At 39.6% G+C, this 21,942-nt stretch overlaps 1 protein-coding gene and 1 pseudogene across 5 annotated transcripts in view; both read right to left on the bottom strand.

Annotated features, from left to right (window-relative positions):
* The window catches only part of ACAP2 (ArfGAP with coiled-coil, ankyrin repeat and PH domains 2), a 143,186-nt gene that overhangs the window by 106,638 nt on the left and 14,606 nt on the right, over positions 1-21,942 (bottom strand). The gene's annotated exons all lie outside the window — the stretch shown is intronic.
* Positions 8,919-11,973, bottom strand: LOC118980936 (fructose-bisphosphate aldolase A-like; annotated as a pseudogene).

Genomic DNA, 21,942 nt, shown 5'->3' with positions numbered 1-21,942 from the left:
TAGCTGTCATTTGAAAATAAAACTCTACAATTTCTTAAAATGTTGAAATTTTAACATTTTAAGTTTAGGTATGAGAATATGGAAACTAATCCTTTCTTTGCAATTTTACTGTAAATCTAAAACTACTCCAAAAATAAAGCATATTAAAATTTAAAAATAAAAATAAAAAATAACCTGGCTGGTGTGGCTCAGTGGATTGAGCACTGGGATGCAAACCAAGAGGTCTCTGGTTTCTGGTTCCAATCTAGGGCACATGCCTGGGTTGCAGGCCAACTTCCTGGTTGGGGGTATACAAGAGGCAAACTGATAGATACTTCTCTCACACATCCATATTTCTCTCCCTCTTTCTCTCTCCTTTGCCCTCTCTCTAAATAAATAAGCCCTTCATAATCATATGTTCAAAGGATCTGAAAGTTTATATTGCAGGTTCTTGAATATTTTACCTTCTCTAAAAATTCTCTGTCTTTGGTCATCTAAGGTGTGTGAAAATTTGTAGCAACAGGTGAGTGAGTACTAGTGTCTAAGGCAGCCTGGTTAATTGCTGAATATTCCTTAGTATTAAAAGAAAAAAGCTCTGACTGGTGTGGCTCAGGTGGTTGGGCCTCATCCTGCAGGTGAAAGGTTGCCAGTTCGTTCCCAGATCAAGGCACATGCCTGGGTTGCAGGTTTGGTCCCAGGACAGGATATGTACAAGAGGCAACCAAAACATAGATGTTTCTTTCCCTATCTCTCCCATTCTTCTCTCTCTAAAGATAAGTAAATAAATTCATTAATGCAAGATAATTATTCTGAAATGTTAATAAATGGATAAATAAATGAAATAAAACAATCTATATATTAACCTTTAAATATGAGATGGCAGGCACTCTCTTTCCAAATATTTACTGAGCATATAATTTTATTAATGTCCAATGTATTAAAGAGGAAAGTAGTATAGACATCCTACTGACTATAGCTTAAAATCTAATTTAAATTTTTTTAATTAAAATTAACTGAAAATTATTAGTTTGATGCTTACACACATTAACAGTGAAAGCAAACATAATTAAGTAGCAAAATAAGCAAAACATAACATACTGTTAAAAGAAAGGGGAAAAAACATAAAGTAGTCAGCAGAGTCTCACAGCATTGCTATGAACAAGGGTTAGCAAACTACAGTATGTCAGGCAAGCCTGGCCAATCACCTTCTGTACAGTCCATGAGCTAAAAATGTTTTTTATATTTTAAAGTGGTTGAAAAAATCAAAAGAAAAATATCTCACGACACATGAAAATTATATTACAATCAAATAACAATGTCCACAAATAAATAAAATAAACCCAAATAAATTACATCAGAAACCAATGAGGAGAAATAACTGACACCAAAGAAACACAAAAGATTATAAGAAAGTATTATGAACAACTATGTATCAACAAACTGGACAACCTGGATGAAATAAATTCCTAGAAATACACAATCTTTTAAAACTAAATCAGCGTGAATCAGAGAATATGAATAGACAGATTACACCTAATAAAATTGAAGCAGTAATCAAAAAACTCCCAACAAACAAAAGCCTTGGACTGGGTGGCTTCGCAGGTGAATTTTACTAAACATCCTGAGAACTAACACCTCTCCTACTCAAACTATTGCAAAGATTTCAAGAGAAAGAAGGTTCCCAAACTCATTTTATGAGGCCAGCATTGTCCTAATTCCAAAACCACATAAAGACACTACATAGAAAGAAAACTATAGACCAATATCTCTGATGAACACAGACGTTAAATCCTCATCAAAATTAGCAAACAGAATACAGCAATACATTAAAAAAGAACACACACCATAATAAAGTGGGATTTATTCTGGGAACATAAGGTTGGTACAACATTCACAAATCAATAAATGTGATTTACCACATAAACAAAATGAAGTATAAAAACACATGATCATATCTATAGATGCAGAAAAATAATTTAATAAAATCCAGCATCCATTTATGATATAAACTCTCAGAAAAGGGGGAATAGAAGGAACATACCTAAACTTAATAAAGGTCATATGTGACAAACTCACTGCCCATATCATACTCAACAGGCAAACACTACAAGCATTCCCCTTAAGATCAGGAACAACACAGGGAAGGCTGCTTTCACCTCTCTTATTCAACATAGTACTAGAAGTCCCAGCCACAGCAATCAGACAAAAAGACATAAAAAGCATCCAAATTGGAAAGGAAGAAGTAAAACTGTCTTTATTTGCTGATGACACGATACTGTATCTAGAGTTTTAAGACCTTAAAACACATCTTGCTAAAGAAGATATACAGATGACAAATAAACAGATGAAAAGAAGCTCTACATCATATGTCAAAAGAGAAATGCAAATTAAAACAATATTAAGATACCACTGCATACCTATTAGAATGACCAAATTCCAGAATACTGACAATACCAAGCATTGGTGAGAATGTGGAGCAACATTTTGGAGTGAATTCAAAATGGCGCAGTCACATTGGAAAACACGTTGGGGGTTTCTTGTAAAACTAAACATACTCTGCCCGTACAACCCAGTAATTGTGCTCCTCAGTTATTTACCCAAATAAGTTGAAAACATGTCCATATAAAAACCTGTACAGGGATATATATATAGCAGCTTTATTCATAACTGCCAGAACTTGGAAGCAAACAAGATGTTTTTGCAAAGTGAACAGATAAGTAAGTTTTACCAGACAACAGAATATCATTCAACACTAATAAGAAATGAAGGGGTTTTTTTACAAAGATTTTATTTATTTTATTTTTAGAGAAGGGAAGGCAGGGGAGAAAGAGAGGGAGAGAAACATCAATGTGTGGCTGCCTTTTGAGCATCCCCTACTGGGGACCTGGCCCGAAACCCAGGCATGCGCCCTGATGGAGAATTGAACCAGTGACCCTTTGATATGCAGGCCAATGATGAGCCACATTAGTCAGGGCAGAAATGAGTTACTGAGCCATGAAAAAACACATAAGAAACTTAAATACATATTACTAAGTGAAATAAGACTATCTGAAAAAACATACTATCTATATGATTTCAAGTATATAACACTCTATAAAAGGCAAAAATATGAAAACATCAGTGGTTTCCAAGAATTAAGGGAGAGCAGGGGATGAGTTACCAGAGCACAGAGGATTTTAGGGCTGTGAATCTATTATGTATATCACTACAATGGTGAGTGCATATCATTATGCATTTGTTAAAACCTAGAGAATGTACACACCAAGAGTGAACTCTACATAAATGATGAACTTTGGGCCATAATGATGTGTTGAAATAGGTTCATTGATTATAACAAAGGTACCACTTAATGTCCGATGTAAACAGTGGGGGAAGTTGAACTATGTGGGAATGGGGAGAATACAGGGATTCTCTACCCTTTTTGCTCAAGTTTTCTGTGAACTTAAAGCTACTTTTAAAAATAGATTATATTTAAGAAAAAACAAACTTGCTGATGTCTATATCAAGAGCATTTATAATTTTAAAATACTTTCAAATGTATGTCTGTTCAATATTATTGATCTAATAGATTTTTTATGCATAAAAGATAAAAATAGCTTTATTTTTAAGGAAAATAATATACATATAAATATATATATGTGCAAAATGATAAGTGTATTTTATGAAGCAGTAAATTTTAAGTCTCAAGTCACAGAAGGTAAAGTTTCAAGGTGGAGAAAAATAAGAACTATAAAAATGTGACAACAAACTACAAGTTGGAAGGAGAGATTTTCATTGAGAAAGAATTAGAACATCCGCACAAAATTCTACATATCAAAACGAAAGAACAAAGAGACTAATAGAAAGTAGGGAGGAAATATGAACAGGCAACTTATAGAAGAGGAAATATGGATAGACTATTAACAAGAAAAGATGTTCAAATTCACTAGCAATTAAGAAACAAATTTAAAATCACAAGCTACCATTTCATACCCATTAGATTGGCAAAAATTGTAAAGTCTGAAATGTCAAATTTAGGAAAGGATATGAAACACAGGAGAGAATATATGAAATGTACAGTCTCATACATAAGTAGTGGGGAGTATATGTTTAAATAACCTCTTTATAAAACAACTGGCACTGGCTGGTATGGCTCAGTGAACTGAGGACCAGCCCACAAACCAAAAGGTTACTGGTTCGATTCCCAGTTGGGACACATGCCTAGGTTGCAGGCCAGGTCTCTAGTTGCGGGCCTGTGAGAGGCAAGTGATCAATGTATTGAATATCTTGATGTATCTCCCACACACTGATGTTTCTCTTCCTCTTTTTCTCCCTCCTTTTCCCTCTCTCTGAAAATAAATAAATAAATTATTTTTAAAAAATAAAGAAATTCAGCAATATCTGAAGGTGCACATACACTTCCATCTGGTAGTTCTACTTCCTAGCTGTTACACATGTGTTGACACACAGGGGAATTTCCTAATGTTATGAACATAGTAGCATTGATAAAAACTGGAAACAAATTCAATGTCAATCAACAGAAGAAAGGCTAAATTCCATAAAGTGTTTCCTTACAATGGATTTCTAAATGCCATGAAAATAACATGCATCAATTAGGTTGAATTTCACATCCATAACACTACAAGTAAGATATGTCAAATAAAACACTTCCAGATAGCCTGTTATTTGACAAGTAGCTCTTTCTGCGTAAGCTTAACATGCATGTCATAAAATATAAAAGAAAAGGATCCCAACTTATAAGCCTATTTACCAATTTGAAATAAATATAAAGATCTTAGATCTTAAATCTCCAGCCCATCTCTTTCTCAGTTTTGGGTTGCCTACTGAAAACATCTGCCTGAATGGACCACGCATAATTAAAAAACTAAGCACTATCTTCATCAAATCTGCTATTCTCGTCTCAGTGAGTACAATACTATTCACACAGCAGATCAAGATAAATCTGGACAGCTCTGGCTGGTATGGCTCAGTTGGTTGGAGCATCGCTCTGTAATTGAAAGGTCGCAGGTTTGATTCCTGATGAGGTCATATACCTCGGTTGCGGGTCTGGTCCTGGGCCTGGGTGCATGTGATTCCCCAGTCCAAGTATGCATGGAAGGTAACCAATCACTGCTTCTGTCTGACATCAATATTTCTCTCTCTCTCTCAAAAGTATAAAAAAATGTCTTTGGGTATACACTAAAAAAAGAAGATGATGATAAACCTGGACAGCATCCTGGACTCCTACTCCTCCCCCATCCCTCATACCCAAGCAAACATATGTCCCATAGCATTTTACCTTCTAAATACTTAAATGCTATATCCCACTTCTACCTCTAGAGCACACTACCAGAGCAGTCCATCTACTACTAGAGCAGACTATCATTTTCTCTCAACTGAATTGCAGCAACCACCTTCTAAAGGACTCTTCCCACACCAGTGAAGTTATTACATCAACACACTGCATTGAAAATGTTCTTTAACAAGCAAAGTTCATTTAGTTTTTCCTTCATTTGGCTCCAGTAGCACTTCGTTGTCTTTAATCTCATTCAAAACAATTTGTTACTTAGTGTTGTGACAGCTGTTATATCACCGTGCATTTTTAAAAACTTTTAACACAGGGGATTTCAGTTCACAAAAAAAAAAGGAAGAAAAAGGAAGAAAGAACAATTATGTTTACTTCCTTCCCTAAAATTTATGAACAATAATAAAAAGAAAACACAAATATTGATTTGTACTTCTGGTCAAGATAGTGGCACAGCTATACACAGCTTGCCTTTTTACAAAACCACAGCAAAATTACAACTAAACTATAGATCAACCATCACCCAGACCCATCAAAAAAAAAAAAGAATAAAAATCCAAAAACTATGGAATTAGAGAATCCACATATCCAGACTGGTAGGAGGAGTACCGATACAGAACAGGCTGGTTCCACACCCACATGTGGTAGAAAAATTGCTCTGTGGTAGAGCAAGGAGTCCCAACACCATACCAGCCCCTTACACCATCTCCTGGCCCAGGATTCCAGGGCCAGGAAGATAAGTCCCCACGACTTCAGGCTGCAAAAACCAGTGGGGACTGAGTTGGTGGAAGAAACTTCTAGAATCCCAAGCAGTTCCTCTTAATGAACCACAGGACTTACTCAGATTCACTCACTCTAAGTTCCAGTGCTGAGAAGTGGCTTGAAAAGCACCAGTGGCATACGGGAAGGAAGTGAAGGGTCTGGCATCATGGCAAAGGCTGGGGGACAGACAGTTTTCTCCCAGACTGAAAAAAGGACAGAGGCCACTGCCCCTTTTCTGAACCCTCCTGCCATAGAACCACAGAACCCGCAGGTAGGTGACATATCAGAGATTCCATCAACACTGTCTGTCCCTCCCTAGAGATCAAGAGACACTCTACTCCATCCAAATTATGGACCCACCTAAGCTGTTAACAGTGGCTTTTCCATATGAGTGGCTGGTCTTGGCTCATGCTTCACAACTTCCTAAATTCTTTCAAAAAGCATTAGCTAACCTCAGCCAGCCCCAATCCCTGGGACCACTTAGTAAGTGGTCCCAAACCTGTCATTAGCAGCAGCCAGCCTAGGTTCACAGCTTGGCTTCACCTGGAAACCTCCAAGCCCCGCACAAGCAGAAGCCATCTGCAGAATGCTTTGTAGCTCACGCAGGGTGCCCCTGGAAAAACACAGGTGGAGACTGACCTTACCCTGCACCAACTGGGAAACCCCAGAGCCTCATATTCAGCAGACAGCTACAGACCACATGGGAGCACTACTACCCTGCCCTGCACAGCTGATCCTCCATGGAGGATGGAAGTTAGTGGTCAGTGATCACAGCCAGTCCTTGAAGCTGTCTGGCCTGGAAAAAACCCTCCATTGACCAGCCAACAGCAATCAAGGCTCAACTACTAGAGGAGGGATTACTCAGCCCACACAAAGGGTGCACCTTAAGTACACCGCTTGGGTGATAGAGGAGGCTGTACCACAAGACCTTACAGGATACCTACTACATTAGACCACTCTACCAAGACAGGGATTCATAGCAGCTCTACCTAATACATAGAAACAAACACAGGGAGGCTGCCAAAATGAGGAGATAAGAAACACAGCCCAAATGAAAGAGCAGGTCAAAATTCCAGCAAAAGAACTAAATAAAATGGAGATAAGCAATCTGTCAGATGCAGAGTACAAAACACTGGTTATAAGGATGCTCGAGGAACTTAGCGAGGACCTCAACAACATTAAATGGATCTAGTCAGAAACAAAGGATACACTAAATGAAATAAGAACAATTTACAGGGAAACAACAGTAGACAGGATGAAGCCAATAATCAAATTAATGATTTACAACACCAGGAAGCAAAAAACAACCAATTAGAACAACAACAAGAAAGAGAATCCAAAAAAAATGGAAGTTGCAGCCTCTGGGGCAACTTCAAATGTTCCAACATTCGCATCATAGGGGCATCAGAAGAAGAAAAAAAGAGCAAGAAATTGGAAATCTACTTGAAAAAAATAATGTAAGAAAACTTCCCTAATTTGGTGAAGGAAATAGACATCAAGTCCAGGAAGCACAGAGTCCCAAACAAGATGGATGCAAAGAAGCCCACTTCAACACACATCATAATTAAAATGTCAAAGGTTAACGATAAAGAGAGAATCTTAAAAGCAGCAAGAAAAAAGAAGTTATTTACCTATGGGAAATTCCCATAAGACTGTCAGCTGATTTCTCAAAAGAAACTTTGCAAGCTAGAAAGGATTCGCAAGAAATATCCAAAGTTACAAAAAGCGAGGACCCACAGCCAAGACTGCTCTACCCTGCAAAGCTATCATTTAGAATTAAGGGCAAATAAAGAACTTCCCAGACAAGAAAAAACTAGAGTTTGTTATCACCAAACCGTTATTATTTGAAATGTTAAAGGGACTTATTTAAGAAAAAAAATCAAAACTATGAATAAAATGACAACAAATACGTATCTATCAATAGTTCAATCTAAAAAACAAACTAAGCAAACAAGAAGAACATAGACAGGATCATGGATATGGAGAGTATTCTAATGGTTGCCAGATGGGAGGAGGGTTTGGGGTAAGAGCTGAAAAGGTGAAAGGACTAAGAAGTACAATCGCCCCTGGCTGGTGTGGCTCAGTGGATTGAGCGTGGGCATTTGAACCAAAGAGTCGCCAGTTCAATGCCCAGTCAGGGCATGTGCCTGGGTTGCGGGCCAGATGCCCAGTAGGCATGTGAGAGGCAACCACACATTGATGCTTCTCTCCCTCTCTTTCTTCCTGCCTTCCACTCTATTTAAAAATAAAACAATAAAATCTTTAAAAAAGAAAAAAAGAAGACTACAATTGGGTAGTAACAGAATAGCCCTGGGATGTAAGTACAGTATAGGAAATGGAGTAGCCAACAACTTTATGCACAATACCCATGAACCTGAACAATGATGGGGGGACTGCCTGAAGGAGAGTAGGTGGTACTGGGTGGTAGAGGACATATGGGGAAAAGTAAGAATAGCTGTAATAGCATGATCAATAAAATATAATTAAAATTAAAAAGTCAAAAAAGGATTAAAACTATAAACAATAAAATGGCAAAAAATACATATCTATCAACAATTGAATCTTAAAAACTAAGCAAACAAGAACAGAGACAGAATTATGGATACAGAGCATGTTTTGATGGTTGCTAGATGGGAGAGGAGTGGGGGGGGGAATGTGTAAAGCGGTGAGGGGATTCAGAAGTAGAAATAGGTGGTTACAGAATAGCCTTGGGGATGTAAAGTACAGAATAAGAAATGGAGTAGCCAAAGAACTTACACCCATGGACATGAACAAGGAACGGTATGGGGATTGCCTGAGGGAATGGTGGGTACAGGGTGGAGGCATGCAAAGGGGGAAAATTGGGATAACTGAAATAATGTAGTAAAATATAAATTTAAAAAATTTTAATAACAATTATTATAGGAAATTCCACCCATTATGAAACTAGGGAATGGCTAGAGTCCCCAAAGTATCAATAAAAATATATGCCCAATACCAGAAAATAAGGACAAAGTGAAAAGTGGAGCTACCACAATTTTACTAATCTCAAGCAAAGTACACTTTTAATTAAATCGGAGTTCAGAAAAGTTCTATTAATAGCACAGATAACAGGATATGCAGATACACAGTCTCAGTCTTAGCTGAGGCTCCAAGGCTTGTCTGCCAACTACTTACACAATGCAAAATGAAGTACTGAAGCACACGGACAAAATCTGCAATGGAATTTTTACAATAGTTAGCTAGTTACCCACCTATGAGTATTGTTTTTTTTGAAGGGTGGAGGTGAAGAGGGCTTCGATCTAAAGAGATGGAAATTGTTGGAACAAGGAATTTCTTTAGAGAGAGCTCTCAATAAACTCTAAAATCAAAGAGGGGCAGATTGGTGCTTTAACCCCACCTCTACTAGTAAGGAAAGGGCTTCAAGGATATCACTCTGTAAACCTGATATCTGTCTTTTGGAGAGTAGAGACTCTATGGAATGGTTATCTGACTTCTAACCTGAGAAATCTGAAGACTAGCATTTGATTGAAGTAACCCACAACAGAACAGAAGACTGTAATTACAAAGTAGCTGTACCGTCACTGGTGGCTTATCAAGGTGTTTCCCAGTTAAAAAATGTGAGCCACTTTAGAATTGTCTTGGGCTTCTTTTAGAACCTGGAATTAGCAGACTTCTGCAGAAGGAGGCTGAAAATGTGCCCCGGGTGCCAAAGGACTGACAGAACAACTGGCCCAAACAAGAAGCATTTGTTTTTGACAAAAGAAAAGCAGTTAGAGATTCCCACTGATGGAGGCTGGGGAGTAATAATAATTATGGAAGTCTAACACACTCTCTAGGTGGTTTTTTAAAAATTCCTTTATTGGAGTATAACTGATAGACAATAAACTGCACACAATTTGATCAGTTTTGCAATGTATACACCCATGAAGCCATCAACACAATCAAGATAACAAATATATCTATCATGCCCCTTTGTAATCTCCGCCCTCTGTCCTCCCGCCTCCCCCAGGTACTTTCTGTCACTATACTTTAAACTTTCAAAAATTCTATATAAATGGATTAGCATGTATTCCTTTTGATCTGGGTTCTTTATTCAGCATACTTATTTTGAAATTCATATGTGTTGTAACATGTATCAATACTCCATTCGTTTTATTATTGACTTAGAACTTTCAAGAAGATACCAGTTAGTTTATCCTCTCGCTGACGGACATTTGGATTGTGTCCAGTGTTCAGCTATTAACAAATAAAGCTGTATAAACACTCATGTACAAGTCTCCTTACAGACATATGCTTTCTTTCTCATGGTAAATACCTAGGAGTGAAATGGGTATACAATATGGTAAGTGTATGTTTAACTATTTTTTCCCTCCTCCTTAAACAGTCATTTATTGGCAGTGGGCTGGAAGAAGCACTGAACTCAGTATATACAGACAATACCACACACCAATGTCACAAGGGAGGCAAGAGTGGGAAAGAAAAGCCTGGAGCCACTGATGAGACCCGCTCTTCAATAGTGAGTGTGGGAGGGGGCAGGGCCTGGACTGTTGAGGGGGCAGACTTAGAAAACCTCTGCTTAGGAGGCTGGTTGGAGACGAAGAGGGATTCGCTGGCTGCATCCCTGGCCTGACCACTTGGGGTGTACTTTCCTTGGCAGGCGAGGCTGTTGGCCAGTGCTCATTTGACATATTCCTCCTGGGCAGCCTTCACGTTTTCCTTCCCATCCCAGGCCTTTAGGGCAGAGGCCTGCAGGGCTCGGCCATAGGACAAGGTCAGTGCCCATGGCTTCAGCAGGAGGCCCTTGTTGATTGTATTGAGGTTGATGGATGCTTCCTCACTCTGACCTCCAGATAGGAAGGTGATCCCAGGGACAGCAGAGGGCACTGTGCAATGCAGGGCACTGACAGTTGCCATGGCAATCTCATTAGAAAATTTCTGGGTACAGGTATGGCCGGGGTGACCATATTGGGCTTCAGCAAGGTGTCTTCCAGGTAGATGTAGTGGTTACTCAGAGCCTTATAAATTATAACAGTTATGTACTGTCAGCACCTTTTCAGTTATGTACTGACAGCACTACAAGTCATGGTCCCTAGCAGGGAGGATCTCAGGCTCCACAATGGGCACGATGCCATTCTGCTGGCAAGTGTAGGCATATTGGGCCAGAACATTGGTATTTTCCATGATGGTGAGGGCTGAGGGGGTGTGTTCCCCAATCTTCAGCACACAGCAACACTTGGCAAAGTTAGCTCCATCCTTCTTGTGTTGGGCACAGTGCTCTGACAGCCCATCCAGCCATTGGGTAGTAATCTCCCCATTTGTTCCTGCCAGGGGCACCACGCCCTTATCTACCTTGATGCCCACAGCACCACCCTTGAATTTGATAACTTGGGGGAAGGGATGCCCATCATGTCTTCTGATACAGTAGCTCATTGAACAGGATGACACTCCCAATGCAGGAATTTGTGCAGTCATCTTCAGGGAGCAGCAGCTGGCAGCAGAAGTGCTGGTTCTCCCTGGTGCTCTCAGCACCAATGGACCACTTGGTAATGCTCCCAGGGGACTCATATGCAGCCAGGATGCCCTTGCCTGGAGCCACAATGCACTGAGCAATGTTAGCTCCTTCTTTTGCTCCTGAGTCAGTGCTAGGTATTGGTAGGGCATGGTGCCAGTCAGTTCCTGGCATAGGAAAGGGCAGGTCTGCACAGTGCAGTGGTAGAGAGCTGCAAGGTGGCGAGTCTGTTTAACTTTTTAAAGAAACTGCTAAACTATTCAAAGTGTTCTTGCCATTTTACATAATCCACTGGTGGTGTATGAGGATTCTAGTTGCTCCACATACTTGCCAGTACTCAGTATAGTCAGTCTGTGTTATTTTACTAGGTTTGTAGCAGTACTGCAGTGTGATTTTTATTTGCATTTCCCAAATGACTGAAAAAATTTAGCATATTTTCATATGTTTATTTGCTGTTCATACATCTTTAGCTAGTCCTGAGAGAAGAAGGCAGGCTTCTGTAAGGTGCTGACTGTAACACTGAGACAGAAAGGATGAATAAGACTAAGCCAGGAAAAGGGAGTAGAGACAGCCTTCAAGATAAAGGGAACAAACAACCTGTTCAAAGCCTAGAGGCAAAAGGGAATATGAGCTTAAGGAACTCAAATAAGACCTAAGGAAACTAGAAATCCACTTATGTATATAATATCTCCAAATTCTTACATGTTGGCAACTTTTTAATCAATGTTAGATTTTTAATATTATGCAGGCCAACACAATGCATGGCAAGCAATGCACATCTATGGGCTAAATAACACCATGTTAGCCAGTCTGTAAACTCTGATGGAGAGAACCTTATAAAATAAGATCATTACTACAGCTGATCCAATATGAAGATATATAGCTATCAACTAAGATTTATACCCTACAAACAAAAGTATATACTCCTATTTAAACATTCATGGACCATTTTCAAAAATTGATTTATTAATCCACAAGAAAATTTGTGTTTCATAAAGCAAAATATAACCAATCGCACTAAGTACAATGTAATGAAATTAAAAATACAACAACAACAGCAACAAAACCCAATCACTTAGGAACTTAAAAAATTTTCTCCTAAACAGTGTTAAGTGAAAACAAAACCACATAGTAAAAACACATGCTAAATAATGATAAAACATTTCACATCAAAATTGTTTAACTCTGTTAAAGAGAAAGTCACAGGTTCATAATGACATCACTGATACTAAAAGCCCATGATACCCAACCTAGATTTTGTAGAAGTTCAGAACAGACTTCCCCAAGAAGTGCCACTTTGGGAGGTGATTATTTTGAGCTGAAGGTAATCAAGACCCTGCAGGCTCAGAAGAAACCTCTCCCTTAAGAAATATCAATTAGGGGCATTTCCCATAATAAGAGTAATCACTAGAAACAATTTTTTATGATCTATAGGGCAGGGCAAACTTTTAACTACAGAATATCTGTTCTTATCACCTTGCAATGCCTCTCTGAAGCCCCAAGGTGCCTAATATTACTACTAACTCAGAATGCTTACCTTCCTCATTTTCCTTGTCTGTCTCTGAACCACCTTCTGTTATGAAGGGTTCCCATGTGTATCTATGTATTAAACTTGGTTATTTTCTCTTATTAATCTTTCTTCTTCCCCCCACAATTTGCTGTATTTTGGTGTGTATAATGTGCATTCTTTTGCCAAATTTACGAGGGAAAAATAAGGATACACATTATACATGGGTAGTACTAATTCCATATCTATATAAATGTTCTTAATTCTTTTATTTATGCTTATGCATTAAAAGCGTAACTCTGGAAAACAACAGTGATACCTGTATGCAAAATATTATCCTGGAGGTACAACAATTGGTTTTGTTTCTAAATATACATAAGTAAGAAAATGAATTAAAAAATTAAAACTCAAGATTTTTTTTCTGAAAGTATGGGCCAAAATCATAGGTATGCAATATACATGACAGCACTATACACAGCAAAATACTGTAATACCTGATCTAAATGCAGTTTCAGCCTCTTCCAGAAAGGTAACCTTAATCATCTAATCTGAAATTTTCTGGTCAAGTACCAGTAGTAATCTGTCCTGTGGGCCAACTCCATTTCACTTTACTTCCTACACCATTTAAAGAACAGGCAATCTGAACTTCTGGGCAAGATGGAGGAATAGGGAGATACACTTTGCTCCTCGCACAACCAAATGAAGGACAACAAATTTAAAAACAAAAAAGAACCAGAACTGCTAGAACACCAAACTGCATGCATCTCTGACAACCAAGGAGTTAAAGAAGAAACATTCATTCAGACAGAAAAAGTGGAGACGGGCAGCAGGATGGAGAAGACTCATGGCAAGGTGGTGGCTGGAGAACCTGGGCAGGCAGGGTGGTGGCTGGCGAATCAGGCAGACCCACATTTGCAGACCAATAAACCAGGAGTAACAACTGGGAAACCAGACAGACCCTGCAACCCAGTGTTCCAGTGTGGGCGAATAAAGCCTCAAAACCTCTTACTGAAAAAACCTGTGGGGACTGCGGCAGCAGGAGAAACTTCCAGCCTCACGAAGGAGTTCATTAGAGAACGTACACAAAACCACCCACCTAGGAATCAGCACTAGAAGGGCCCAATTTGCTTGTGGGTAGCCAAGCAAGCAGCACTGTTCCCTCTCTGACCCCTCCTCCCACATATAGGCAACCACATGGATTGCCCCCCTCCCCCCGCCCCCCGCATAGCAAATACGTAAGGCTCCACTCCTTTACTAGTAACAGGCTCACGGAGACAAAAAAAATATGGCCAAAATGAAAGAAGAAATCAAAACTCTAGAAAAACACAACTAAGCAAAGAGACAGCCAACCTATCATATGCATAGTTTAAACAATGGTAATAAGGATACTCACAAAAATAGTTGAGTATGGTTGCAAAACAGAGGATAAAGCGAAGGCTATGAAAAGTGAAATAAAGGAAAATGTACAGGGAACCAACAGTGAAGGGAAGGAAACCGGGACTCAACTCAATGGTGTGGAGCAGAAGGAAGAAATAAACATTCAACCAGAACAGAATGAAGAAGCAAGAATTCAAAAAAAATGAGGAGCAGCTTAGGAATCTCCAGGACATCTCTAAATGTTCCAACATCTGAATCATAGGGGTGCCAGAAGGAGAAAAGGAAAAAACAAGAAATTGAAAACTTATTTGAAAACACAATGAAGGAGAACTTCCCCAATCTGGCAAAGGAAATAGACTTCCAGGAGGTCCAGGAAGCTCAGAGAGTCCCAGACAAGTTGGACCCAGGGAGAAACACACCAAGGCACATCATAATTACATTACCCAAGATTAAAAATAAGGAGAGAATCTTAAAAGCAGCAAGAGAAAAGGAGACAGTTACCTACAAAGGAGATCCCACTAGATTATCAGCTGATTTCTCAAAAGAAACCTTGCAGGCAAGAAGGGGCTGGAAAGAAGTGTTCAAAGTCATGAAAGGCAAAGACCTACACCCAAGATTTCTCTACCAGCAAAGATACCATTTGGATTAGAAGGGCAGATAAAACGCTTCCCAGACAAAGTCAAGTTAAAGGGTTCATCATCACTAAGCCGTTATTATATGAAATGTTAAATGGACTTATCTAATATAGGAACCATTCTGCCTGGCATGGGGAATGTAACCCAGTCCCCGACTGGGAAAACCAATGGACAGTGAGGCTACGTATAGGACCCACACCCACGGATGATAGGTTCTCCTGTGGGGAATCAGGCCTGTATTGTACCTAGGCTGCTTTGAGACTTGCTTTTTGATAAATCTCCCTTACCCTGAATTGAGGCAGCAAATGTTTACTGCATATCTTTAAAGTAACTTCCTAAAATCCATGCTAAACCTCCCAAGGAAGATTGTAACCAGTTCAACCACTTTTCCCCTTGTGGCAAATATCCTTCTTTGATGTAATTAGCAACATCCACTCCTTTGTTATCTGTAAAAGGTAACCATCTAAAGTGCACCTGTGCATAGTAAATGAAGACCAACCTCAATGTAATGTGCCCAGAAAAGCAATAAAAGCCTGTCCAGGGAGGGACTGGTGCCCTCTCTCACTCAGAGAGTGGCCATGCTGTCCTTTTTTCTCCACAGGACTTCTGTAATTCATGTGAATTTGTTTGTCGCAACATACGGACCCCTTGGGCTGGGGTTCGCATCAATCTAAGAAAAAGAAGATCAAAAAACATAAACAGTAAAATGACAACAAACTCACAGCTCACAGCTATTAACAACTGAACCTAAAAAAAAGAAAGAAAAAAGAAACTAAGCAAACAACTAGAATAGGAGAAGAATCACAGAAATGGAGATCACGTGGAGGATTATCAGCAGGGAAGGGTGGGGGTAGAATGGAGGAAAAGGCACAGGGAATAAGAAGCATAATTGGTAGGTACAAAATAGACAGGGAAAGGTTAAGAATAATATAGGACCTGGAGAAGCCAAAGAACTTGTATGTATGACCCGTGGACATGACTTAAGGGGGCTGAGAATGCTGGTGGGAGCGGAGTACAGGGCAGAAGGGAATAAAGGGGAGAAAAAATGGGAGAACTGTAATAGCATAATCAATAAAATATATTTTAAAACATTTTTAAAGAATAACCTGCCCTGGCTGATGTAGCTCAGTGGATTGAGTGCGGGCCTGTGAACCAAAGGATTGAAGTTCAATTCTCAGTCAGGGCACATGCCTAGGTTGCAGGAGAGTTCCCAGCAGGGGATGCACGAGAGGTAACCATACACTGATATTTCTCTCCCTCTTTCCTTCCCTTCCCCTCTAAAGATAAATAAATAAAATGTTTTTTTAAAAAGAATAACCGATTTGATAGAGAATCCAGAGATAAACCCAAGTCTCTATGGTCAATTAATATTTAACAAAGGGGACAGAACCATAAAATAGAGTAAAAATAGCCTCTTCAACACCTCTCTCTCCAGGTGTTGAGAGACCTGGACAGCTATATGCAAAACAATGAAACCTGACCACCAACTTATACCATACACAAAAATAAACTCAAGATGGATAAAAGACTTAAATACAAGTCATAAGACTATTAAAGTCCTAGAGGAGAACATAGAAGGAAAATCTCAGATATTCCAGGCAGCAACATTGTCACTGATATGTCCTCTAGAGCAAGGGACATACAGGAAAGAATAAACAAATGGGACTTCATCATATTAAAAGCTTCTGCATGGCTAAAGAAAACATCAGCAAAATGAAAAGGGAACCAACCACATGGTAAAATATATTTGCCAATGATACCTGGTTCAAGGGTTTGATCTCCAAAATATATAAAGAACTCATACAACTCCACTTCAGGAAGAGAAACATGACAATTAAAAATGGACACAGGACCTGAACAGACACTTCTCCAAGGAGGACATACAGAGAGCCCAGGGACATATGAAAGGATGCTCAGCATCACTAGCCACCAGAGAGATACAAATTAAAACCAAAATGATGTACCACTTTACACCATTTGTTAATGGCCATCATTAACAAATCAATAAACAACTAGTGCTGGAAAAGTTATGAAGAAAAGGGAACCCTACTACACTGTTGGGAATGTAGACTGGTGCTTCCACTCTGAAAAACAGTATGGAATTTTTCTCAGAAAACTAAAAATGAAACTGCCTTTTGACGAGGAAATTACACTGCTAGTAGGATTATACCCTAAGAATCCTGAAAAACTGGAACTTCTGGCCAAGATGTAGACGTAGGTGGAAGCACTGTGCCCCCTCCCACAACTAAGTTTAAAGACAGCAAAGTTTTAGTAACAAAAATGCAGCCAAAACCATGAAAATTGAACTGTAGGGAAGTCCGACAACAGTGAACCATTCAGCCAGACTGGTAAGAGGGGTGGAGTCAGCAGCGGAGAGGGGTCCGGCTGGAAAGATTGTTCGGTCCCACCGACCCAGGAGCAGAAGAGGAGGCAGTTGGTGGATCCCAGGCGTGGGGCAGTGACGGGTGGACCCAGTGAGGGTGCAGGGCAGCTGGCTGACTGCAGTCACACATTCGCATGCAGATAAACCAAGCATAGGAGCGAACAGTGAGACAGACCGCTCAGTCTAGTGCCCCAGCAACGGGTTTTAGAGCCTAAAAACACCAACTGGAAAGACTTTCTCGGGGCCGAGGGGCCAGGAGAAGCTCCCAGGCCCACAGAGAGTTCATTGGAGAGACCCACAGGGTCCTGGAGAGTACACGGGCCTACACAACCGGGAACTAGCACCAGAGGGGCCCAATTTGCTTGTGGAAAGCCAGAGAAGGGACAGAAATCTGAGAGAGAGTAGAGCCATTCTCCGACCCCGCCCCCACATACAGCATCACAACCCAGCAACTGGGTCGCCCAGCCCTGGTGAACACCTAAGGCTCTGACCCTCATACATAACAGGTGCGAAGGGACCAAACATTATGACTCAAGAATAGCTCAAAGCCTCAGAGCCTATAATTCTAAGTGGCCAAGAAATAGCCAACATTTCAGATGCACAGTTCAAACCACTGGTGATCAGAGTGCTCACAGAACTGGATGATTTTAGTCACAAATTAGAAGAACATATGAAGGCTAAACTGATTGAAATGAAGGGAAATGCACAGGAAACCAATACTGATGGAAAGGAACCTGGGACTCAAATCAAGGGAGTGGACCAGAAGGAAGAAAGAAACAACCAAACAGAAAAGAAGGAAGAATCAAGAATTCAAAAAAATGAGGAGAGGCTTAGGAACCTCCAGGACATCTTTAAACGTTCCAACATCTGAATTATAGGGGTACCAGAAGAGGAAGAGGAACAGCCACGAGTGGAAAACTTATTTGAACAAATAATAAAGGAGAACTTCCCCAGTCTGGCAAAAGAAATAGACTTCCAGGAAATACAGGAAGCTCAGAGAGTCCCAAACAAGTTGGACCCAAGAAGGAACACACCAAGGCACATCATAATTACATTAGCCAAGATTAAAATGAAGGAGAGAATTCTAGAAACAGCAGGAGATAAGATGACAGTTACCTACAAAGGAGTGCCCATCAGACTGTCAGCTGATTTCTCCAAAGAGACCTTACAGGCAAGAAGGGGCTGGAAAGAAGTATTCCAAGTCATGAAATCCAGAGACCTACAGCCAAGATTGCTCTATTCGGCAAAGCTTTCATTTAGAATGGAAGGGCAGGTAAAGTGCTCCTCAGACAAGGTCAAATTCAAGGAGTTCATCATCACCAAGCCCTTATTATATGAGATGTTAAAGGGGCTTACCTAAGAAAAAAAGATAAAAATATGAACAGTGAAAGGACAGCAAACTCACAGTTATTAACAACCACACCTAAAACAAAAGCAAACTAAGAGGACAGCTAGATCAGGAGCAGAAACATAGAAATGGAGATCACATGGAGGGTTAGCAACAGGGGAGTGGGAGGAGGAGAAGGGGGAGAAGGTACAGAGAATAAGTAGCATAGACAGTAGGCAGAAAATAGATGGGGGGAGGGCAGGAATACTATGGGAAATACAGAATCTAAAGAACTTGTGACACTTGGACATGAACAAAAGGGGGAGGAATGGTGGAGGAGGGGTGTGCAGGGTGGAGGGGAGTGAAGGGGGGAATGGGACAAGTGTAATGGCATAATCGATAAAATATATTTTAAAAAAAGAATCCTGAAAAACTGATTCAAAAGAACCTATGCACCCCAATGTTCATAGCAGCACAATTTACAATAGCCATGTGCTGGAAGCAATCTAAGTGCCCATCAGTAAATGGCACATTTACAATGGAATACTAAGCATGTGGTACATTTACACAATGAAATACTACGCAGCAGAAAGAAAGAAGGAGCTCCTACCCTTCAAGATGGATCTGGAAAGCATTATGTTAAGTGAAATAAGTTAAGTGAAATAAGTCAGGTGGTGAAAGAGAAATACCAGGTGATATCACCTATAAGTGGGACCTAATCAACAAAACGAAAAAGGAAGGAAAATACAACCAGAGACATCAAAATAAAATATAAACTGACAGCAACCAGAAGGCAGTAGGGAGGGGATAAGGGGAGCGGAGAGGAGAAAGGTTGTCAAGGAACAGGTATAAAGGACACATGGACAAAGCCAAAAGGGGGTAGGATCAAGGGTGGGCGCTGGGGATGGGTTGAGTGGGGGGCAGTGGTGGGGAGAAAATGGAGACAACTATACTCGAACAACAATTAAAGAAAATAAGTTAAGGAAGGAAGAGAGGGAGGGAGGGAAGAAGGAAAAATAAGGCAATCTCCAAGATAAAAACCTTTGCCATTTCCCTCCTCTCAAAAGATGTCTCGTTCTAAAAATGATCCTTTCTTTTCTTAATAGCACCCTTTCCCCACCTTTCTTCCTATTAAAAACTTTCCATTCTGTACAATCCCTAGAGTGCCCTTCTGTTTGCTAGATGGGATGCCATGCCATTTATGAATTGCTCAACAGAGCCAATTTGATTTTTACTCAGTTGAATTTTTTTAAAAACAACTCCAACAAAAGTTAAGCTTTTGTTGACCGTTGACCATTGACCATTTTGCCGAGCCACTTGACCATTGTGGCTCAGTGTGGTGGGTGTCATCCCACAAACCAAAAGGCTGCCGGTTCAATTTCCAGCCAGGGCACATGCCTGGGTTGTGGGCCAAGTCCCTGATCGTGGGCATGTGAGAGGCAACTGATTCTATATTTTTCTCCCTCTTTCTAAAAAAAATATATAAATAAAATCTTCAAAAAGAAAAGATAAGCTCAAAGAAAAACTTAACACCGTTGAAAACTTTCCACTGAATATTAAACAAAAGAACTCAAATGAAAGAAAAAAGTTAGATTTACTTTGTTTTCTTTCTCAGAAAAGTAGAAAAGGGAATTACAATGATGAAGTCAGATACAATAAAAAACAGAATAAATTCAAGAACTAACTTGGTGAGGTAGATAAAAAATATAGGAAACCATGTTAACAAAAGAAACAGCAAAAAGAATCAACTGAAAAATTAAGGATGAAGACAAGATATCCACAACATTCTGTATGACCCTATGTTGTGTAAATTTGAAAAGCTAAGTGAAATACATACTGTATTAGTTTCCTAGGGCTTCCACTCAAATTACCACAAACTGGATGGCCTAAAACAAATTTATGCTCTCACAGTTCTAGGGTCTGAAATTAAGGTGTTGGCAGGGCCATGCTGCCTCTGAAACCTGTAGGGGAGGATCCTTCCTTGCCTCTTTCAAGCTTCTGCTGGTAGCCATGAAATCAAAGCTTGCAGCTGTATCACTCCATTCTCTGCCCCTGTCATTACATGGCTGTCTTCTCCCTGTGTGTCTGCCTTTACATTGTCTTCTGTCTTCTTACAAGGACAGCAGTTATAATGGATAAAGGGCCCACCCTAATCCAGTATGACCTCATCTTAACTTGTAATTATATCTGCTATGACCCTATTTCCAAATTAGGTCACATTCTGAGATACTGAGCATTAGGACTTCAACATTATCTATTGGGGAGGGACATAATTCAATCCATAACAGATACTTTCAGATAAGGTAAATTATAAAAGAGTGGCAGTCGAAAGGTCATATTGAGGTAAATTATACACAGATTTCTAAAACAAATAATGTCAAGATCATATTATACCTGGCATTTGTTTTTCTCTCTTTTTCATTTTCAAAAGTCAATATAACACTATTACTGATACCTAAGACAGAATAATTGCTCATTATAACATTAATATTAATATAAAATCATAAATAAAACATGAGCAAATAAGCTCTAGGTACACTTTCAAAAATTATGACCTATCAAAATTATTTATAGGACTGTAATAAATTTAAATATTAGTAAATCCATTTATTTAATTTACTATGATGATGGGTCAAAAGAAAATTGATTATCGCTGCTCTAGACTAAATGTTTGTATTCCTCCCGTTCTCCCCTGCACCAAAATTTGTATGTTGACACCCTAATCTCCAGTATAATGATTATTTGGAGGTGAGGCCTTTAGGAGGTATTTAAGGCTTGATTCGGTCATGACAATAGAGACCCCATTAAAGGATTAGTGCCCTGGTAAGGAGATAAGGTGACCAGAGCTCTCTCTGCAAACCAGGAAAGTCTTCGTTAAGAACACAACCATGCTGACACTCTAACCATGGCCTTCCAGCTTCTAGAACTGTGAGAAATAAATGTTTGTTATTTAAGTCTATCCTATTCTGATATAACAGCCCAAACTGACTAAGACAGTCTCAGACAATAAAACAGCAAATGACAAAATTAAAGTCATTCCTGATTTAAAACCCTGTTTTATTTAAAAATAGTCAATTCTTGCCCTGGCTGGTGTGGCTCAGTTGTGTGGAACATCATTTGGTAACTGAAAGGTTGCAGGTTCCATTCCTAGTCGGGGCACATACCTAGGCTGCGGGTTTGATCCCCAGCCTGGGTAC

The sequence above is a fragment of the Sturnira hondurensis genome, unplaced genomic scaffold (assembly GCF_014824575.4).
Source record: "Sturnira hondurensis isolate 20B ecotype Veracruz unplaced genomic scaffold, ASM1482457v3 Scaffold0023357, whole genome shotgun sequence".
In the NCBI taxonomy this organism is placed as follows: Eukaryota; Metazoa; Chordata; class Mammalia; order Chiroptera; family Phyllostomidae; genus Sturnira; species Sturnira hondurensis.
Note: the sequence above shows the minus strand (reverse complement) of the source record. Positions and strands in the feature narration are given on the sequence as shown.